The sequence below is a fragment of the Mercenaria mercenaria genome, chromosome 8 (assembly GCF_021730395.1).
Source record: "Mercenaria mercenaria strain notata chromosome 8, MADL_Memer_1, whole genome shotgun sequence".
Taxonomy (NCBI): domain Eukaryota; kingdom Metazoa; phylum Mollusca; class Bivalvia; order Venerida; family Veneridae; genus Mercenaria; species Mercenaria mercenaria.
Genome location: NC_069368.1, coordinates 66,507,603 through 66,526,758, shown reverse-complemented (window position 1 = coordinate 66,526,758; position 19,156 = coordinate 66,507,603). Strand labels below are relative to the sequence as shown.

The 19,156-nt window shown below is 36.5% G+C and overlaps 2 long non-coding RNA genes across 3 annotated transcripts in view; one reads left to right on the top strand and one right to left on the bottom strand.

Annotated features, from left to right (window-relative positions):
* Window positions 1-9,503, bottom strand: part of LOC123566188 (uncharacterized) — a 62,185-nt gene extending 52,682 nt beyond the window's left edge. Inside the window, exons 1-4 of the long non-coding RNA XR_006689356.2 lie at window positions 8,627-9,503; window positions 7,869-8,220; window positions 1,934-2,124; window positions 514-1,227 (exon numbers count right to left, since the gene is read on the bottom strand). This is a non-coding gene — a long non-coding RNA (uncharacterized LOC123566188). The remainder of the gene's footprint in view (window positions 1-513; window positions 1,228-1,933; window positions 2,125-7,868; window positions 8,221-8,626) is intronic.
* Window positions 1-19,156, top strand: part of LOC123566189 (uncharacterized) — a 76,807-nt gene that overhangs the window by 25,823 nt on the left and 31,828 nt on the right. The window lies entirely within an intron of this gene.

Here is a 19,156-nt window from a genome sequence, read left to right as displayed (position 1 = left end):
GACACTGAAACTGTTGAACATGTAAGCACAGAGCCTCCTCGTTTCAAGCAGGTCACCTAGTCATCTATGAACACTCTAAAGGCTAGCAACACCGAAGCCACAGCAAATAAACAGACAAAATGGGCTGTGAAAATACAAAAAAGGTAATTATAATATCTATCATGTTTTGACAAGGCATAAAAAATTGTTTGTTTCCGGTAACATGCTCATGTCATTCAGGGTAAAGAGGTCGGTATATTATTTTTTTGAGGGGGAGGTGGGAATAAGAAGGGAGTACTTTTTTATCAGATATAAGTGGGACTTAAGGCCATAAATACACGAATGGTCAGACAAAAATTTAGTGTTGGTTAGGATACCGGAAACAAACAATTTTTATGCCCCGAACATTTAACATACTTCCCTAGATTCAGATTTGCGAGGAATATTTTACACATAATGTCGGACATGTAGAAATGAAGAATGTCGTGTATTTTCACATGAAAAGATATTACAATAAAAACTCCATACTCGTACCTTTTATTTATTAAAATATTACACATCCCGATCTCGAGTGAAAGTCAGTAAATAATCTATCATTTCACAGAAATATTCAATTTAAAGCAGCGTGATCTTTGTTATTAATATCCCATCAGCAATATTTTTGAATTCTTTTCTATTTATCCTGATGAAGTTTACTTCAATAATGACTATTTAACCAGTCAATTCAATTGAAAAAAAAAACAATTTATTCCTGTGTTGTTCCTTGTCCAGTTTTATATATGGTTTTCCGTTTTTTAATATATGTTCAAAGGAATGTACTGAATTAGTCCTAATCATATTTGTTTCTTTCTAGTTCTTTCCTTTGTCGCAAAGATATTTGACTTGTTTCTTACACTTTGACAGTATGTTTCACAATACATACAAGTGAGTGACTAGATTTCGATTTTTTTAGTTTCTTTAAAGGACATATATGTACACTCTAAGCAATTATGTATTTCCCATTTTTAGATTACATGATGAAAGCTGGTTTTGGTCACTCAGAGTTTGAAATGATGCCGGTAGCAGAGCTAGATGCAGATTTATGCAGCTCTTCTCTCTAAAACGGGGAAGGAATATTCAAAGCCCACACTCATCCGTCCTGGTATTAATAGCCACACCACTGCTCTTCCATTCTCTACAAAGCTGTCACTTATGCGTGATCGTGATTTTGTAGAGTCCAACAAGGTCCTGTCTGGTAAAATTTAGACGCTGAAAAGAGAAGGAAAAGACATGAGTAAACACAAAGAACCGATCAGTGATAAAGACTTTGAAAAATTGTACATTAGTGGGGTATTTTCTCTTGAAACCCCAGTTTCATTACAGAAAAAGGTCATGTTTGAGATAATTGCACAGTTGGGGCGCAGGGGTAGGGAGGGTTTACAAAATCTGCGAAAAGATTATTGTGTTATTGCTGTAGATTCTGATGGTGATAGATATGTAAAGATGTCTTATAATGAGGCAGATAAGACACACCATGGGGTAAATACAAAAGACAATGTGAAAAAGCCCCGCATGTATGAACAAAAAGGTAATAAGTGTTGCCCGGTCTTGTCTTTTGAAAAGTACATAAGTAAACTTAACCTATATTGTGACTGCTTCTTTCAAAGACCTTTGAGCAAATACCAAAATAGTAGTGTCTGGTATGCAAATTTACCATTAGGAGTAAACACAATTAACAAGCTGATGCCAAACTTATCAAAGGAAGCTTGCCTCAGTGTTAGGTATACTATATTAGAGCTATGGTGTCTTCTAATTTACATAACGTTTGGTTTTCTAGCAGTTCAATTATGTCTGTGACTGGGCACAACAATGTGCAGTCTTTCAGTCATTACATAAAACCAAGTGATCAAGAATGGAAACAATTAAGTTCACATCTGGAAATTCAAATATAAATGAAACAGCAACAAGTTCTCACCTTGTAAATCCTACTCCATGCATTCAAACATGTCAGAATAATAAGAATAATATTTCTGACACCCAAGTTGCTGTGAGTTCCAACATGTCTAAATCAGTTGATATTAGTCATACCGGTAATATGACACAATTTCGGCTTTTCCCTGGTAACATTTCATCAAGTACGATAAATGTGTACTGCACTGCCAATCCCTTTGAAAAGTAAGAAACCTGTACTGTTCTCTTTGTACGCATAATCCATGTTTATGTTAAAATGTTCAAATACAAATTTAAATACACAACGTGTGTAAGCCAGGCATATGTGGCGTTTGTGCTTTTTTTAGTATCGGCAGTATTACACCGATTTTTCTGTAGAAAAGTATTATACGGACACTACTGTTTGCAATTTTGTTGAAGAAATAAATGAAAATAGAGACCTCATCGAATTGTGTCATTTATTTTTTCATTTATGCGCTACATATTTAATTTGATGCAAAACTGCAACTTTATCAGTTTTGTGGGAGGAAATTTCAACAGCCGAATCCTGGGGCGTAGCACGAAGTGTAGTTCACAGCGTAAAAGCTAGTTACCTTTTTCCCCAGCACTGTTGTTTAAATTATGCCTTGTTAGAATCGAAATAATACGTTCCCACGTGTGGTATATCGTAGAATAACCCGAGTTTTGAGTTCTGATGCGTAAGAATATACCACGAAGGCCGTAGGCCTGAGTGATATAGTATTTCATATAAGAACGAAAAACGAGGGTTATTCTACGATATACCACACTTGGGAACTTATTACTTCTTAATTATATAGTAGAGAGAATTTATACGAACTAAATCACCACCACAATATACCAGACCAATTACAGCAAAGCGCCTAGCAGTACAAACGAACACGCACATGCCACAGCAACTCCGCTTACCCAATAAGATCAGTTTCGATGCTGCTTTATATACGAGCCCGAATTGCACTTCACATTCGTACTGGTTCAACATTTGCATTGATATACCCAAATCTCTGTTTTCATGTTTCACAAATCAGTAGTGACATTTTAGTCTTTTTATCTGATTTGAGACCATATATATAAAGAAAACATTAACAAGAGAAAACGTATGTACTCATTGTATTTTCAGAACACAGAGAAACAAGAGAAACACCTTTAAGGGCCCGACAAAACAGGCCAGAGGACAGATATCAAAACAGATCAGTCCAGGTATGATTTAAGAACTGCTTTTCATAGAGTCCTCCCACTCTTCCGTCAGACACAATCAAAGTGTCCAAATGTAAACAGGTTAAACACTTAACATGCAGTTTGTCTCAAAACAGTAGGGTCGTAACACCTTTTTTATAAAACGTTTTACAATTTTACCAAATGCAGTTGGAAAATTACCATGACCCAAGGTCTTACAAAGTTTGTAAACCACATCCCCATGAAAAAAACGGGTTTAGAAATACCTTCTCGCAGAATTGTCTTTAAATTACTATTTGATTTTAAAACTAAATTAGAATTACGATAGTAAAATTTAGCAAAATATTTACGCAATTTGTAATTACGGTAGCCTTGCAAAAAAGTTTCTTTGTAATATTTTGATGGCATCAGTATTGTTGGTTTTAATTAACTGAATCTCCCTATGATAAATAGTACCCATCAATTGACAAATAAAGAACGGATTATCAGTATTAAGAATATCATCCTGATAGGGTGATGTATTATTAAAAGCAGTTAAAATATCTGCCTGCGTACTTAGAGAAAGGATCAACATAAAGTCTCTTTTATAACAATATAAAAACAAATCTGCGACAAGGGGTGCACAATTTGTTCCCATGGTAATACCAATTACTTGTCTGAAAACTGCATTCCCAAACCTGATGTTAATGTTATTCGATAAAAATGAAAGGGCTTTACAAACTTTAAATCGAATCTATAATGAAATAGTTGGCCTTAGGTCAGCATCTATGCCCTTCGGTGTGTAAAAATATCGTGTTAAAACTACCAGCATGAAGCGACATTTCGTATTTTAATAAAATAGTAAGCTAGGGAGACATCGGTTAGAAGTAAGAGCCGACGTATTTCTTGACTTTGTAATATCTTTTCGAAAACATTAACTGCAACATATGAGACAAGGGAGATACAAGTCACAAATGAGCAGTACCAAATTTCTTCGACTCTGCGTTTGTCCATACTTGTCACTGGCATGTTTAAAGACCACTGGCATTTGAAAATCCAAATGTGTTTTCATAGAAACTCTAGATCACAGGGCCTCGTGGTCACATTAGAAAAAATTTGGGATAGTGTGCCAAATGATAGAAGAGACAGAGAGTAGAGGTAAAAGCCAAACTCACATTCAATTGACATTGTCACTTTCAGATTTCCATACCAATACCCGATACCTGCCGTAATGTTTGGGCGGCAAGGCTGTTCGAAGAAAGTAGCAAACATCATTACAAGCATTGTTTTTCCTATGAACGTGATTCTGTCATGTTAGATCTATTGGACAATCAGCGCGATATCGGGTGAATTAATTCCCCACACCGGTTTCGTTGCCTACCAAGTGCAGAGCCAGCATTGACAGTTTAACCGCGCCGATCAATGAAAGACAAGTTGAAAAGAAATATCGGTTGCCGTTCCGTCCGTTAATGTATTTGTTTTTTTTTTAATGAAAAGAAAAACAATTGTATTTGCCAGAGTCTTCAATTACAATGTCGCTTACACCAGAGTCGGGCGTTTTTGTTTTTTTACTCGGATGAAGATATATGCTTGTCGTAAGTAAGCACCTTTTGGTATACAGACCTGGTTTGCATACCCTGTTTAGTAATCAATAGCGGACATAAAAAGACAACATCCTGTCACTAAACGGGAAGATTCCTACTATTCCATAACAACAACTCCATACTTCTAGCTGTCCTTTTTCCCTAAACTTCAGCCCTACAACAGCATTATCGGTTGCCATTCAGTCCATTAGCATTAGTATTTGTTTTTTGTTGTTTTTTAAGAGAGCAAGATAAGACAGAAAAGGTTGCATCGTGTTGTATACAGCTGTTAAATGTCAAAAAAACTGTATAATAGATGCAACATTGAATTTGAAACATTAATCTTTCAAGTACATGTAAGAGCTTGTGTCTGCCAAAGTTCTGAAATTTTGATGTCAGTTACCCTGTCATGTAGCAGCTAGAGCATGCCAAGAGTCGTTTTTTCTAAATAAAACTAAACAAGTAAGGATACGAAAACGTCCCTCGCTGTACTCGACCACCAATGATAAAAGTGACCAAGTCCTGTGGAGAGAGAAATACATTCAATAGCTAAATAGGTTGTACACAATTTGTCTTAACAACTAACAACTAAGACTTAACTAGCATTCTATGTATCTTACCACTGTGGTTCAATGATGCAAAAATGATGAAGAAAAAGTGTGGTTCGTTAATTGGCTATCCCATTTTATGGCGATCTGCAAAAGCATTGAACAATCAAAGGGTGACCATGTCTACCGTTAATATCGGAACGCAGAATCAACTTGATGGAAGACACAAACATTAGACACTCAGACGACCTCGAAAGTAAGTCTCATATCTCGAGTGTCATTTCAATCAAAGGAGAACTCCGGTCATTTTAGGCCGGAAAGATATTTTTCGGAATCACGCAAGGCATTCTTCTTCTGTCTTGTACTCTTGTTACCACGAACTTAATCCATACTCACAAGAAAATTGTTAAACAAACCGGCGCGGAAACACCCTGAAATTCTCATGGTGAAAGCAACCAACTGCACAACTGAGCTTGTGCAGCTGCTTTTGTAGGCCTGCCAAAAATAACAAGCTCCGTGACGTCACAAAACGTTTTGATTGGCTGATAGCTTTCAACGTAGTTTCGCCCCAGAGGACGAGTCTACGCTGAACGTAACTTACCAATCAGCGTCGATCATTTATTTACTCGACTTGTTAGTGGTCACATGACCAATTGTGCAGCCATAAAGAGCAGACGTGTTTTTGCAGTGCTCTAGCTAAATGCGTGAAAACATAAAATGGCTCGATCTGGCACATTTAGGTCCCACAGCATGTTCTTAATACTTGAAATGCCAATTGCCAAGTTTTCCATTAATACTATAAAACAATGAGTATGGACCACCTTAGCAGATTTTTCTCTCCCATAGTAGACAGAATCACATACAGTCACTGATGCTTTCTGACAAAAGCATGATTTCAAATACTAGAAATGCTATTAATAATAAAAAATTATGCAAGTGAAGTGTATTGTCAAATTTGCCCTGTACTGCAAATGCAATAGTCATACACAAATTAAATGCTTTCTTCATTTTGTAATAGGAGAAGTTTCTCCCACATTGCACAAAATCATACAGTTACTGATGCCATATGACCAAACATGCATTAGATTGCAAAGTATGTTTTAAATTCCAGAAATGTTTACAAATTTGTTCAGGCATACAAGGATAGCAATGCTTTGACGTTCCTTATACTGGCTAAACATACTATTGTCATGTTGCATTAGGAGAATTTTCTCCCGAATTGGACAAATTGCTACCAGACCAAACATGGATTCGTTACTGCAAGTTAGCTCAACAGTAAGACACAATGTTAAACGCATTAGGAGAAAATTTCAATATCATGTTAGCATCATGCTGTTTTTAACTGATACGAATAGGGAGAAAAAGCATAGTATTAAGACAAAATTTCAATTATGACCTTTTGCATTGAGAGCAATGTCACCAATGCCTAGAGGTAAAATGCTCTATAGTAGGAGACGGACAAGATTTCAACATAATGTTAACATCATGTTGTTTTTTATAACATTTTGCATTACAGACGCGTAATAATTAAAGGAGCAAACGCAACAGATGTAGTATAACATGATTTCAACGGCAGATTGATATCATAGATAGACATTCGGTGCTTCTGCCCATACACTAACTGCGGCGTCCGGACAGCTAGGCAACCAAAGAATGTGCTTGCATATTTCGCTAGAGGGAATGTCGTGCTTCCCTTTGGCGTAGCAAACATAAAATCCTAGTCCATGAATTCTCGCAGCGTCAGGCGAAGTTATTCCCAATACAGGCTTTGCTGTCACGCAAAATATAGTGTCGGGTCATGACAACTACCATTAATGCTTTGCCCGTGCCAATCAGTAAATGCAAAACAAGGGAGGAGAAAAATGCTCAACGTTATGTAAGGACAAGGGTAAAATTCTTTCGACGTTTTGAAAGTCTATGTGTCCTGTACAATGTTCAGTGTAAAATGGAGTGAAATGATGTTTTAAGTTTGACTACAGTAGTTTTCTAAACGTCTCATGCTTTATTTGTCAAAGACCTTTGCTTGATCTTATCATGTAACTCCGAGATGTTAAGCCAAACTGGTCTGCCAAGTACACTAGTTAAGCAAAGGCACAACAAGCATGAGTGAACTTGTTCATTCACACAGGTGAATACCCTTATATCTTAGTATTAAATACGGACAGTGTACCTGGCAAACCAGTCGGCATAGTATTATATACAGACAGACGGGACATGATAAAGATTAATGATACAGACAAACCAACACTAAACCTTCATCTCGTAGTACTTTTCTGTAGTGACTGTTATCATCATTGATAAAGGAAGACAAACTCAACAATCAAAACTGTGCCTTTTTATGGGCATCGACTCTTGTATTGGCACATTTCATCATACAAACAATACATGCAAATATAAAATACATCAGAGTGTATTCATTTCAGTAGTAAAAAATCTATCTCTGTTCTGTCAAAAATCACACAGCGCTGTGAACACAGTCTTTAGCATCCGGTCTCTGTTCTGGCAGCATGTATTCTAAAATGAATATCTATGAGATAGAAATGAATTTCAAATTTTCTAAATGAAAGTGAAATGGCTTTGTATTTATGACAGAAGTTCAATGTGAAAATGTTTGTTGAAATTCAAGATATCTGCAAAGTATTTGTTAATTAAATACCTGAATTTTTCCTCAAGAAATATGTTGTCACACTGCTGTATGTTAGTGGAACTAGAACATCCTACCAGATCACCTCTTCACAACAGTGCTCTTCAAAAATTAAATCAGTGTTCACATTTTAACGTTTTCTGCATCACACAAAATCAAATGCATCAACGTTTCTACAGCCTTACAGAATTTATCAAGCTGGAATGGCATTGTATTAGTTGAATTCAATATATCTGCTCAGTATTTGAGAAATGAATACTTGATTTTATCTCCATAACACTGTTGTGGAAAGTGTGTCTCACAACACTTCAGTATGCTTATAAAACTTGAACATCCTGGCCTGTACAAATCACATCACAGTGCTCTGTAAAAAAGAAGCAAAACACCAATCTATCTGTGTTTATTTAATAATTCATTCTGCCAAAGTGCTTATTAATTTTCACACCCATAAAATGAGACAAAATCTGCTCTAGAAATATTTCTATTATGTACAAGTGAACATCTCAGAAAGCTTGCATTGTTCAGCAATTCAAATGACAATCAACAGTGATGGATGAAAACATGCATTCTGTGATTCTAAAACATTAAGCAATTCACGTTCAATCGGCCAAATACTTATCTTTACTTTCAAACAATAAATCATTGAAAATAAGGTCCAGAACTTCAATTTTGCGGCATGCCAAAACCTAATTCAAACGCCATTATTTCATCTAGCTTTGGCTGGCCGTCATTTTTAATTTTGCTACAGCGTATAGACAAAATTGACCTACCTTTGCATACAGATTTTTGCTCCTTTAATTGCCATCTGACCCCATCCTTCGTAGTTTTCAATGGCAGATATTCTGAGTTGTAATTTCTCATAAATATTTTCCTGTTCTCCCATCTGCAAACGCTTGAAAATAGACGTCATATTCATAAATTAACATTGTTTTACAAAATTCAGCATTCTCTGGTCCCTGACTACCTAAACTCACTGATCCCTACGAGAATTAGTGAATTCAGACATAACTTACGTAATCCAGACTGCATCCGTACCAAGTAAAAGGTCTTTCTTTTACAACACCTTCTTTCCGTGCAACAATAGATTTTCGGAAAATGCAGTCTAAATTTGGAATCCGGTTTCCAGAAATAGACGAGAAATGTTGGATGACAGAACCATTTTAAATCAATTTATGAAATTTATTCCTGATCGTTGAAAGATGAAAATAGTCTCATTGTTTACTTTTTGCAAAATAATCGCCAAAGCATGCATCTTTGTTGTAACGTCGCGGCCATTTTATTTTTTAATGTGGACAGTCACTTTTGAGCAAAACAGTACGTCCTTTCCCGATTTTGTTAAATGTAACAAATAGCCATAAAAACAAGAAAGGGTTTGCCTACAGAATGACACCAAGAACATGAATTCTATTTCAGAATATAATGAGATATTTGCATTTCAAAATGGCTCATTTTTGTAATTATTTTGAGGAATTCCGCCTTTTGTTTTCAAAATAAAAAAAATCTGCTAAACCAAATGTTCCAGAACAAATTGTTTGCATCCAATTATTAGCCTCGGTGACTGGCTTTCTGATTCTAAAGCGGATATTATTTCCATTCACGCATTAGAAAACTACGATGTCTTCAATTTGTAACATTGCACAAAGGCGCATACTGTTATTTTGCCCAAAACGGTTGTTTCCTTCTGACTAAAAACATAAGTCGCAACTTTTGAAAATTAGTGTCTTTAACATGGGCCCAAAGAAAGGCTTTAGCTGTCAAATAAACCCAAACAACAAAAATTTTTCATTGAGAACTAAATAAGAATTCACGTTTTAACACACTATTTTCGCGACATTTCACATAAACTTGGACAATGTTTAAAATGGTAAATTTTAACATAACCAAATTACCAAAAAAAAACTTTGCATCTTCGGACTTCCCCATGCTTAACAAAATATAAGTCTAAAAATTTTACAGAAATTGCGTAATTTCTGTACACATGCCGTTACGTTAAAAAGAAAACAACGTGTTTTATTTCCACAACTTATCATACTAAACAAGGATTTTTCTATCATTTTTTGCGTCGAACGGGCCCCGCTCTAACTGGAAGAAAGTCTATGAACAATTACCATCTTCTAATTTTTTTTCAGCTTTAGGGATAGCGCCCCTTTGCCGGCGGGGGGGGGGGGATAGAAAATGCTGGCTGAATCTCCATGCAGGGGGATACACTCCCCCGAAAAGGGCCACCTTTTGCCGTGGGGGGGCCCGAAGCCGGAGGGAGGGCCTGGATGTTGAGGTGCCCCATGGCTCCCGGAAGATGATGCTACTGTTTGCATGGCGCATCTTTTCCCGGGGATGTTTTGGCCAATACACATCTTTACCCTCTAATTCGTGTAGACGTTCGGGCGATTGGCCCGATACGATCAATCGCTAGTCACCCAACCCCTAGGAAATCCACATTTACGTTTACATTTTCTATTGTTTTTTTCAAACTACATCTTCATCTGATCTTTTTTATATTTTCACAAACAAAATTTGGACCAAAAATACTTACACAAAACCTGTCTTTACTCTCTCTACTGTCACATTTTACTGCGCCCCAACAAATTTCATATTACTTCACAAATTCTTTTAAACAATATGTTTTCATATGTACTTAAATCTATATTTCCTAGAAGGCGGGGGCTTAGGGCCGCCCGGGTGGGAAGAGTAACAACCCCTTTAAAATCCCCTCATTCTTTTTTTCAATCAGCGGTGAATAACAAGTTGTAAAATACCGGGCCGGATATCACACAGTATCCTTAACAAAATACGGATTCCGCTTTTTTTTTCTGTTCCCTTGTTGGACTCCCGGGGGGTGGGGGCTGCGATGATGAATCCTTTTTCTTTAAAAATATGAAAAACAAAATAAAAACAAACACCGCAAACTGAAACTGACCTGATAGCACGGAAGGTGAAAATCCTTCCCGGGGTCACCAACATCAAACACACCCCTTTCATGATTTCTTTTTATTCAATCTACGAAAAAAATTTTTAAAAATGACAAGCATCCCCCCAATTGTGATAAAAAAGACACAAGAGGTATAGCTAGAGTGCCGAAATGGGTAAAGAAGTTACGCACAGGGGATCTGCTTGTTGAGGAGAAAAATCAGCACATGCTCAAAATTTTTTTAGGTTTTACATCATTCCAACCGCCGTTAAGGCTTTTGCGCACCACACTCTGGATTCCCCAAACGGGGTCATTCGTTGTCCCGACCTTGCGGGGGTCAGAGACGAAATTGTGCAAGGGCTTGCTGACCACAGTTACAGCTGCCGGGACCGTCAAAATAAAAGAGAGGAAAGGGAAGTCAAAACCAAACACTATAAAACTTACTTTTCGCGTCCCATTCCTTCCTAGTTCGAAAAAGAGGTTACTCCACACAAAGGTCACCCAATACTACAAAAACCCCTTCAGTGCTACAACTGTTTTCAAATTTGACACAACGATCAAACGCAAAGGAGAATTCAATGTCAAAAAAGTAAACAAAAACGGTTTCCTCACGAGCCTGACGGGTGCAAGGGTCCATTGTGTTGTGTGAATTGGGGCGAGACCATTGGGCCCAGGTCTGCGACTGCAAAACTGGGGGATCGAAAAGGAGTCCTCAAGGCAATTTCACACAGGGCATTGGGTTTTCCCTAAAGTTTAGCAAATTTGCCAAGCACTTATGCAAACACACAAAAACAACATTTCTTCCCCAAAAAAAAACAAAAAAACAAATCAACGACGTTTTTTGATGCGTCTACGCAAACCGATTCTGCCCCCTGCCCCAAACTACCCGGAAAAACCGAAAATAACAAAAAAAACCCTAACAGACACCAATTTTTAAACTCCCCCACTAAACCAACACAACCCCACCGTACAAAATGTTCCCAGTACAAATACCCGTCGTCAAAAAAAAAGTGTGTAAATTCTAATAAACGGGGGGTGAGTCAAACACCCAGACAAAAAATTGATTTAAAAACTGAGGGTTTTGAAAACGACAAAACCCTTTAAAAACCCATCCCGGGTTCCCTCGACTGAACCGGGTTGACGGGGAGGATTACGATCCCGCCTTTCTGCTCCGCCCGGGGGGGGGTTATCAACAAAAAGGGAGGGAAGAAAAAGGGTCCCACCCCGGTCAAGCAACACAATCTTTCTTTTAAAATTTTCCCACCGCAATTTTTTTTTACCGTTTAAATAAATATTAGAAGAAAGGAAAGTAAAATTATCCAGTGGAATGCCGGGGACTTAAAGCAAATTATAAGAAAACCCTTCCTTTTACAAAATTAACCTTCTTTTATGGCCTTATGAAACTTTTTTTAAAGGAAAGGGAAAAATAGCTTTTAAAAAATTATTCAGTGTATAATTTCTTTAATACTAACCGACAAGCTTCTGGGGTACATCATTATTTTTTAATAAGCTGCCGTACAGAAAAATTTTCAAATACAAAATTCGCAGTTGCAATAAACTTACTTTACACGCCCAATTACTATCTGTTCGTTATATACCCCCAAATTTTTAAAAAACTAAATCTTAAGAACTTGATGCTTAAAAACAAATACCCAACCATTTTTGCTTATGGGAGATTTTTAAAGGGCCCATGAAATTTTGGGGCGTTCTCAGCAACACTAAGGTCAAATTTGAAACTTTATTGAAAGAAATGCCCTCTGTTTATAAATTAAAAACCAAAACGTACTCATCCGCAACAGGAAAATTTTCATGCTTGATTTTTCAATAATTTTCAACTGAACATCTTTTTTTGATTTTGAAGGAAATACTGGGTGCTTGCATGGTAGTGACCCTTTTCCAATTATTATTTCATACTTCTAGTCTGCCTTCAGACCACCCCCCTTTTATTTCAAATTTAATAAAGCTGATGGAACAATTTGAAACGTTTTTGTAAAAATGATTTACTTGGAGAATTTTACAAATTTCTAAACCTTTGTCGGTTTTTCGTTTTTCTGTCCGATATTGTGACAATCCCTTCCCTAAACTCAAGAAATGTAAACATAAAAATAGCCTTGGGGAAATGATGATTGTAAGACTGCTGTTCGAAAAAGTAAGCGGCCATTAAAAAGTTCAATACCCGGGCCCACGAAAGAAAAAAAAACCTACATCATTAAGAATTCTAGAGCAAAAGCTCGCAGAAATAAAACAAGCAAAGAAAAATTCAGCACCATACGTTTCAAAACTTTTATTCAGGTCTCGGGTTTAAAAAATCTGGGAAAAAGATCGCAAAATAAATGAAAAGGGAAATATTTTAAAAAGCTCCATCTTTCAAAGTCAAAACCCTCTATTGCATCAGCAAAGGGGGACATGCCAATACACTTTGGGAAAAATTTTTTAAAAAAAATCTTTACAAACATTATGAAAAAGGTTTTAAAAAATAAAACGACAAAAGAAAGAAACTTTAAATTTTGATTCAAAAATTGGGAAAATTTTAAAACCTTTTTTACTTCACGGAAAAAAGCTTACGCTTTGGGAAAAAAGCCCCGATACCGCAGCTGGTCCGGACCAAATTCTTAAACTTTTAAAAAATTAAACCCCAAGGATCATTTGACCTCCTACTTGAAATTTTTAATATTACAGGAAAACGACATTTTTTTCCCGATTCCTGGAAAAACTAAATTTTTCCAATACCAAAACCCGGGAAAAGAGCAAAACCCCAGTAAAATAGACCGACTGCATTTCCAGTTTTTATGTAAAACGCAGAACGTAGATCAAAATTTTTGACAGTTTTGGGTTTTATCTCAAGGCCTAATAACAACTTTCAAAGCGGTTTTTTTGCGCCGCGCACACAAATGATATCTTGTTCGACGGAAAAATTTTATTCGGATGCATTTGTTTTAAAAAAAACATTTTGTGTCTTCTTTTTTTTGATTTAGAAAAAGCCTATGACACACATGGAATAGGATTATAATGATCTTAACGACTTAGGTTTTAAAAGGGCCTTTCCCAAAATTATATCGCAAAATTTTTTCAATCGCAATTTAAAGTACGTGTTGGGTTTTTACCCTTTCGATCTTTTTGAGCAAGACCCGGAGTTTCCACAATGTCATTTTTCGCAACTTTTAAGCATCAAAAAAATAATATTGTGAAATTTTGTCCCAGGGAAATTGTTTCATTATATTTGAGACTTTCTAATTGTTACGTTCAAAAAAAAGCTACGATTTGAACGCCATTACAGCAGTGTTTGAACAAAGTTCAAACTTGGGGCCCTGGAAAATGGTTTTTTTTTTTTCCCCAACAAAAACTCAGTGTGTCCCCCCTTTTTTTCAATTTCGGAACAACACTGTGACCCCCGAGCTTTTTTTTAAAGGTACAAAAACCCGTTTTTGACGAACAAAATTTTGGGGTTATTTTGATAAAAGCTTTTTTTTATACCCCACAAAAAATACCAAAGCCAATGTTTGAAATCGTTGAATCTTTTTTAAAGGGAATTTCAAATACTGATTGGGGGGGAACGCAAGGTTTTTTATAAGACTTTTAGGCTTTGATTAGTCCAACTAGATTAAAAGGTTTGTTTATATGGTTTGGCCGAAAACGTATTTTTCAAATGTTGGTAATCCATAATCAAGTCTTTCATTCTCTTTTCGCATTTAGAACATCGCCCGTTGAAACTTTTATGTTGAAGCAAACGAACCCCCCTTTTCACAGACGTGAAAAACGTCATTGCAAAAAGCTCTGAGGGGAGTCCACAAACCAACCCCGCTCATAAAATCATATTTAAACCCAAATACCCCATTCGTTGACCAAAACCCAAAAAAAATTTAAAAATTTTGGGTCTTGTAAAGATAATTCTAAAAAGGAAACAATTTGAATTTGATGAGAAAAGAAATTTTGTTCTGAAACACCACCCGGCTCTTTTTTCCCAACTGTTCTTTTTTTTATGAAAACAGCACGAAAAAGGCTGAAAAAAACCCGAAATATTAAGTCCAAAAAAACGAAATCTCGGGTTACAAAAATCATTTTCCTTTATATAGATGGGGCAAAAAAAGATTCAAAGGGTTTGGGGTCCGCCGTTAGCCATCTGCCAACAAAAATTACTTTCCAAATAACACTACAATTTTTTCAGCCCAGGCAAAAACAATGATTTGGCCTTTTTTTATTTCAGAAAAAAATGAAGAAAAGTTTTTCCTTTTCCACTCACTTTTTGTTTACAATCAATACACAACCGTAAGACAGAAAACCTCTCATTTAAAACATTCTTCTCAGGGTTCATGAACATCTTTTTAAAAAACCACTATTTTGTTTTATTCCATCATTTTGGTATTTAGGAAAAGAAAAGGATACTGCAGCAAAAAAAAAACACTTTCATTAATCAATCTAAATTGAAATTACCCTAACCGATTTAGGGCAAATATCAACAAAACTTTTTTAAATAAATGGGAGCCTCATGGAAAAAATGCTTCGTTTAATAAACTTTGTGAAAAAAAACCTACTTAGGTGAATGGGACCCAAAGGGAAAAAGATCTGGTTTTGCAGGAGGAATTGTTCTTTCCTTTTCGAATAGGTCATACCGGTTTACTCATTTGTATTTGCTGAACAATAAGGGCAACCGAATATACCAGTCAAACACCACTTACAAAACAATTTTAATCGACTGATAGACTTTGATCCACACGCAACTCATCTAAATTTAATCTAAAAGAGTGTACAAAACAAATTTCACGAAAAATTTTGCAGTTTTTGAAAGAAAAAGGTAAAATCATAAAACTGAACCTATTTGATTTTTAAAACCATTTTTAACTTTTTTTAAAGTTTTGCATTTGATTTTTTTAAAACTATTTTTTATTTACGCTTTTTCTTTAATAGTTTTTTTTTATCTTTGCATTAAAAGTAATCCTTTAAATTTTCTCGGGGTTATGCCTTTTTTGTGTCGATTCTCCGTAAAACCCAAATCATTTTATTCATTTTTTGGGAGTGTTACAAAAAAAAACATCCGTTTTTTGTTTTATTTCTCAGGCAAACAAAAATTAACAATTATTCAACGAGATTGTTATCATTGGGAATCAGTACGGTAATAGAAATAAAATTTATTTCACGTTTAAAAAATTATCTACCCCTAATCATTTACATTCAAGCTACAGCGGGACAAAGTGCAAAATTTCATAAAAGAAGGTTTTTTTTCCCCCAACAAGTACAATAACAACCGGGAAATTTCCGGAACCACAATTAATCAGCGCGGCACACTCCGATCACGACTTTTCCTCTTAAGAGAACGAGCAAATAACGGAACACAGAGGGACACCGCCTTGAAATGATCAGTCACAATACATGACTGTGACTTTTCATTGTAGATGTCAACAAAGGCGATGCCTCACTATGTTCTGTGGATAGTAATTCAGTACATTTTCTTATATTCACATCAACTTTGCACTCCGATTCTATTGATGCCGTTTTCTTCCCTCTGCTGTTATTGAGCTGATGTGATCAAACACAATCATATTGCCACTGGTTAAGATTTTTTTCTGCAACAACCACAGCAGCAACATCAAATAAGAATACCAATCAGAGGCACCACTCATTGCCTTACTGCATCATTTTCATTTTGTTTGTTTTGAAGTATGCGCATTTCCTATTCTAAACTGCCTCCCTTCACCCATGTTCTTATTATTGTCATGGAATTCATATCGCTGTCCATATCTTCTTCAAGTGTCAAAAGTGTGCATGAATTGCGAACACCCATAAAAATACGCCTGATTTTATGGCGGGGGGGGGGGGGGGGGGGGGGGGGGGGGGGTCGGCCTTTTTCCAGTCCATTTCTCTTCTTTGCCTGCACAAAAATATCTTTTCGACAACCCTTATTCATAAACAAAAGTACATTTCAATTCACATTTAATCTAAAACCCATTTTGATTTGTTTAAACGTGGGCTTTCTTCTGTTTGATCCCATGATTGATGAAAATTTTTACGAGTTTATAAAACTTTTGAAGTAAAACAACTGTAGCTATTAATAATTAGAGAGGAAATGTACCCCCCTGCAGAATCTTTTGAATGAACGAACAAATAGACAATGGAGAGATGACAAACCTTTTGCAATTGTATCTTTTGGGTCACAATCAATGCAAGACTTGTAAGCCCAAATAGTGCAAAGCAAACATGAGGCTGTATGGGATAATTTCTTACTACATCACCGTGGTATTGATAAATAGTACCCAGGAAGAATTACATCGATCAATTTCTCCGGAAATTTAATCCCAAGCGACAGAGCGACAATGCGACAATGCGAGGTTTTACTAATTCTCGCAACTATGTCTATTGGATTTCAATTTCACGACGCGAGAATTAAGAAAGACATGCGACAATTAAGACGATAATTATCGCCGTCTTAAGCTCGCGACGATTGTTAAATGTCGCATGTAAATATGTTTTTGGACAGGGCGACAAGGCGATAATTATCGCGTTGTCGCGTGTTGGCGAGGCGACAATTTAAGTGGCACGAACAGGAGTTCGTATGAACGCGAATTTTCATTAGTTGACTCACTCATCACGTGCTTTGATTTCCAAGAGTAATTTCTGACGAACTTGTTGAAGTACCTATCCTTCATATTTTTCTTTCTTCATCTGTTAAAGTTATGGGCAACTGGATTTGAGAATATCATCATATTTTTAATACAGACGTGGAATCTCCCAAACCAAGTCGTTTACATCTCCGGTCTCATCGTGTTCACACAATTGGTCATCTATCGACATACGTAAAGCTACGTGTAAAACTTCTGGTACTCGTTCATCGTCAAACCGAATGAGGTGAAAACGGTCGAATAACAACTGATGCATTTCCACTCGTAAATTGCCTAAACTGGGCAAATGATATGTGTGCAGAATGGTCAAACTCGTCCAAGAGCAGAAATTGCGCATTGGAATTCACATCAGAAAAGTTTTTCAAATCCGTGACTTGTCAAGCATCGAAATCCTCAGTCACCCGTGTTTTGAAGACACTCTTGCCATAGCCTGACCTAACAGAATAAATGTTATACTGTTTCTTCTTGATATCGATGGCCTGTCTAATTCTATTTTCAATGTTGTGTTCCGTGTTGCATATATACACGACGTAAAGAATGTTCCAGTTTGTCCTCCATCTGTGTTATTTTCGTTGGTTTTTCACCAGACTTGAAAGACAGGATTTTTAATCATTTTTTCCCATTTGATTGACATGACATGTTATGGAATGACTGCGAGGCAAATCAAGTTACGATCTCTTTGTGATACTTTCCATGCCATTTAGCATTTCAAGGGCGGCTTTTGAGGCAACAAGTTGACTGGCAGGGATTTCTCCATCGCGGAAACACGCAAGTGCACCCTTATCTTTCAATTTAGTCACTGTGATTTTGTTTCGTTCTGTCGTGAAGAGTTCTCTCCTTTGATATTTGAGCGTCTGTCTTGTCATCATTCCATACAGTTTTATAACATGTCATTATCAATCATAGATTCCTTCAGTGTTTTGTAAAATGATGTAGGTAACAGACATTCGGTCAGCAATCGAACGGGTTGAGTAGACAGTTTTAGTTTCTTTTGAAGACACAGCATTCCGTTCTGAAACGTAAACGTTGTTCTCCTGGTAATGAAGAGTTTGTCCTGTACCAAATGTCCGCTCTCAAATGGGAAGAATTCAAGCTGAGAAAGTGTTTTCCCTTTGCTCCTCGCTCTGCTGAACGAGCAAGTGGCGTTTCTTCAAAGACCTTTCCAGGTCTGCCATGTTCGAAGGTCTGCCATGTTCGAATGTTGTGTAAAGGAAACGTGAGGACTGCTCTTATATACCAGTCTTGATTAGAAATTTGTTAAAAAAATCTATAAAATGACAAACATTTTACAAACCTATGAGGAACGTGTATGCGTGACAACTACACATCTGCTAAATGCTACTATGTTATCGAAATATCCAAACAGGACTCATGCACAAATACTTCTCTGTTACTGTGTTCCCGCCTCGTTTTCCCGTCCCTTTTTCTCCCATTTTTCGAGACACGATTATATATATAAGGTATAACCTGGTAAAAAAAAACAAACGGAAAAACGGGATGGGAACGACTACAGCAGAGGCGTTTGTGTATAGCACCCCGTTTTTACAAATAGTCTCAAACTCCTACGTTCATACATTAGTTCCTGTTGTCTTTTGATCTTATAGAGGATTGGTTCGCATTATTTGAACTTGTACGTTGACTATTTTACTTCAAGCATATACTGATCATTTGATTTCAGAACACAAAAAAAAAGACACATCTGAGTCGATTATGTTTGCTTGCATTGAAGGAATACACTCTAATTTGCTCCGAAGACTAGGGAATGAAAGAATTGGAGA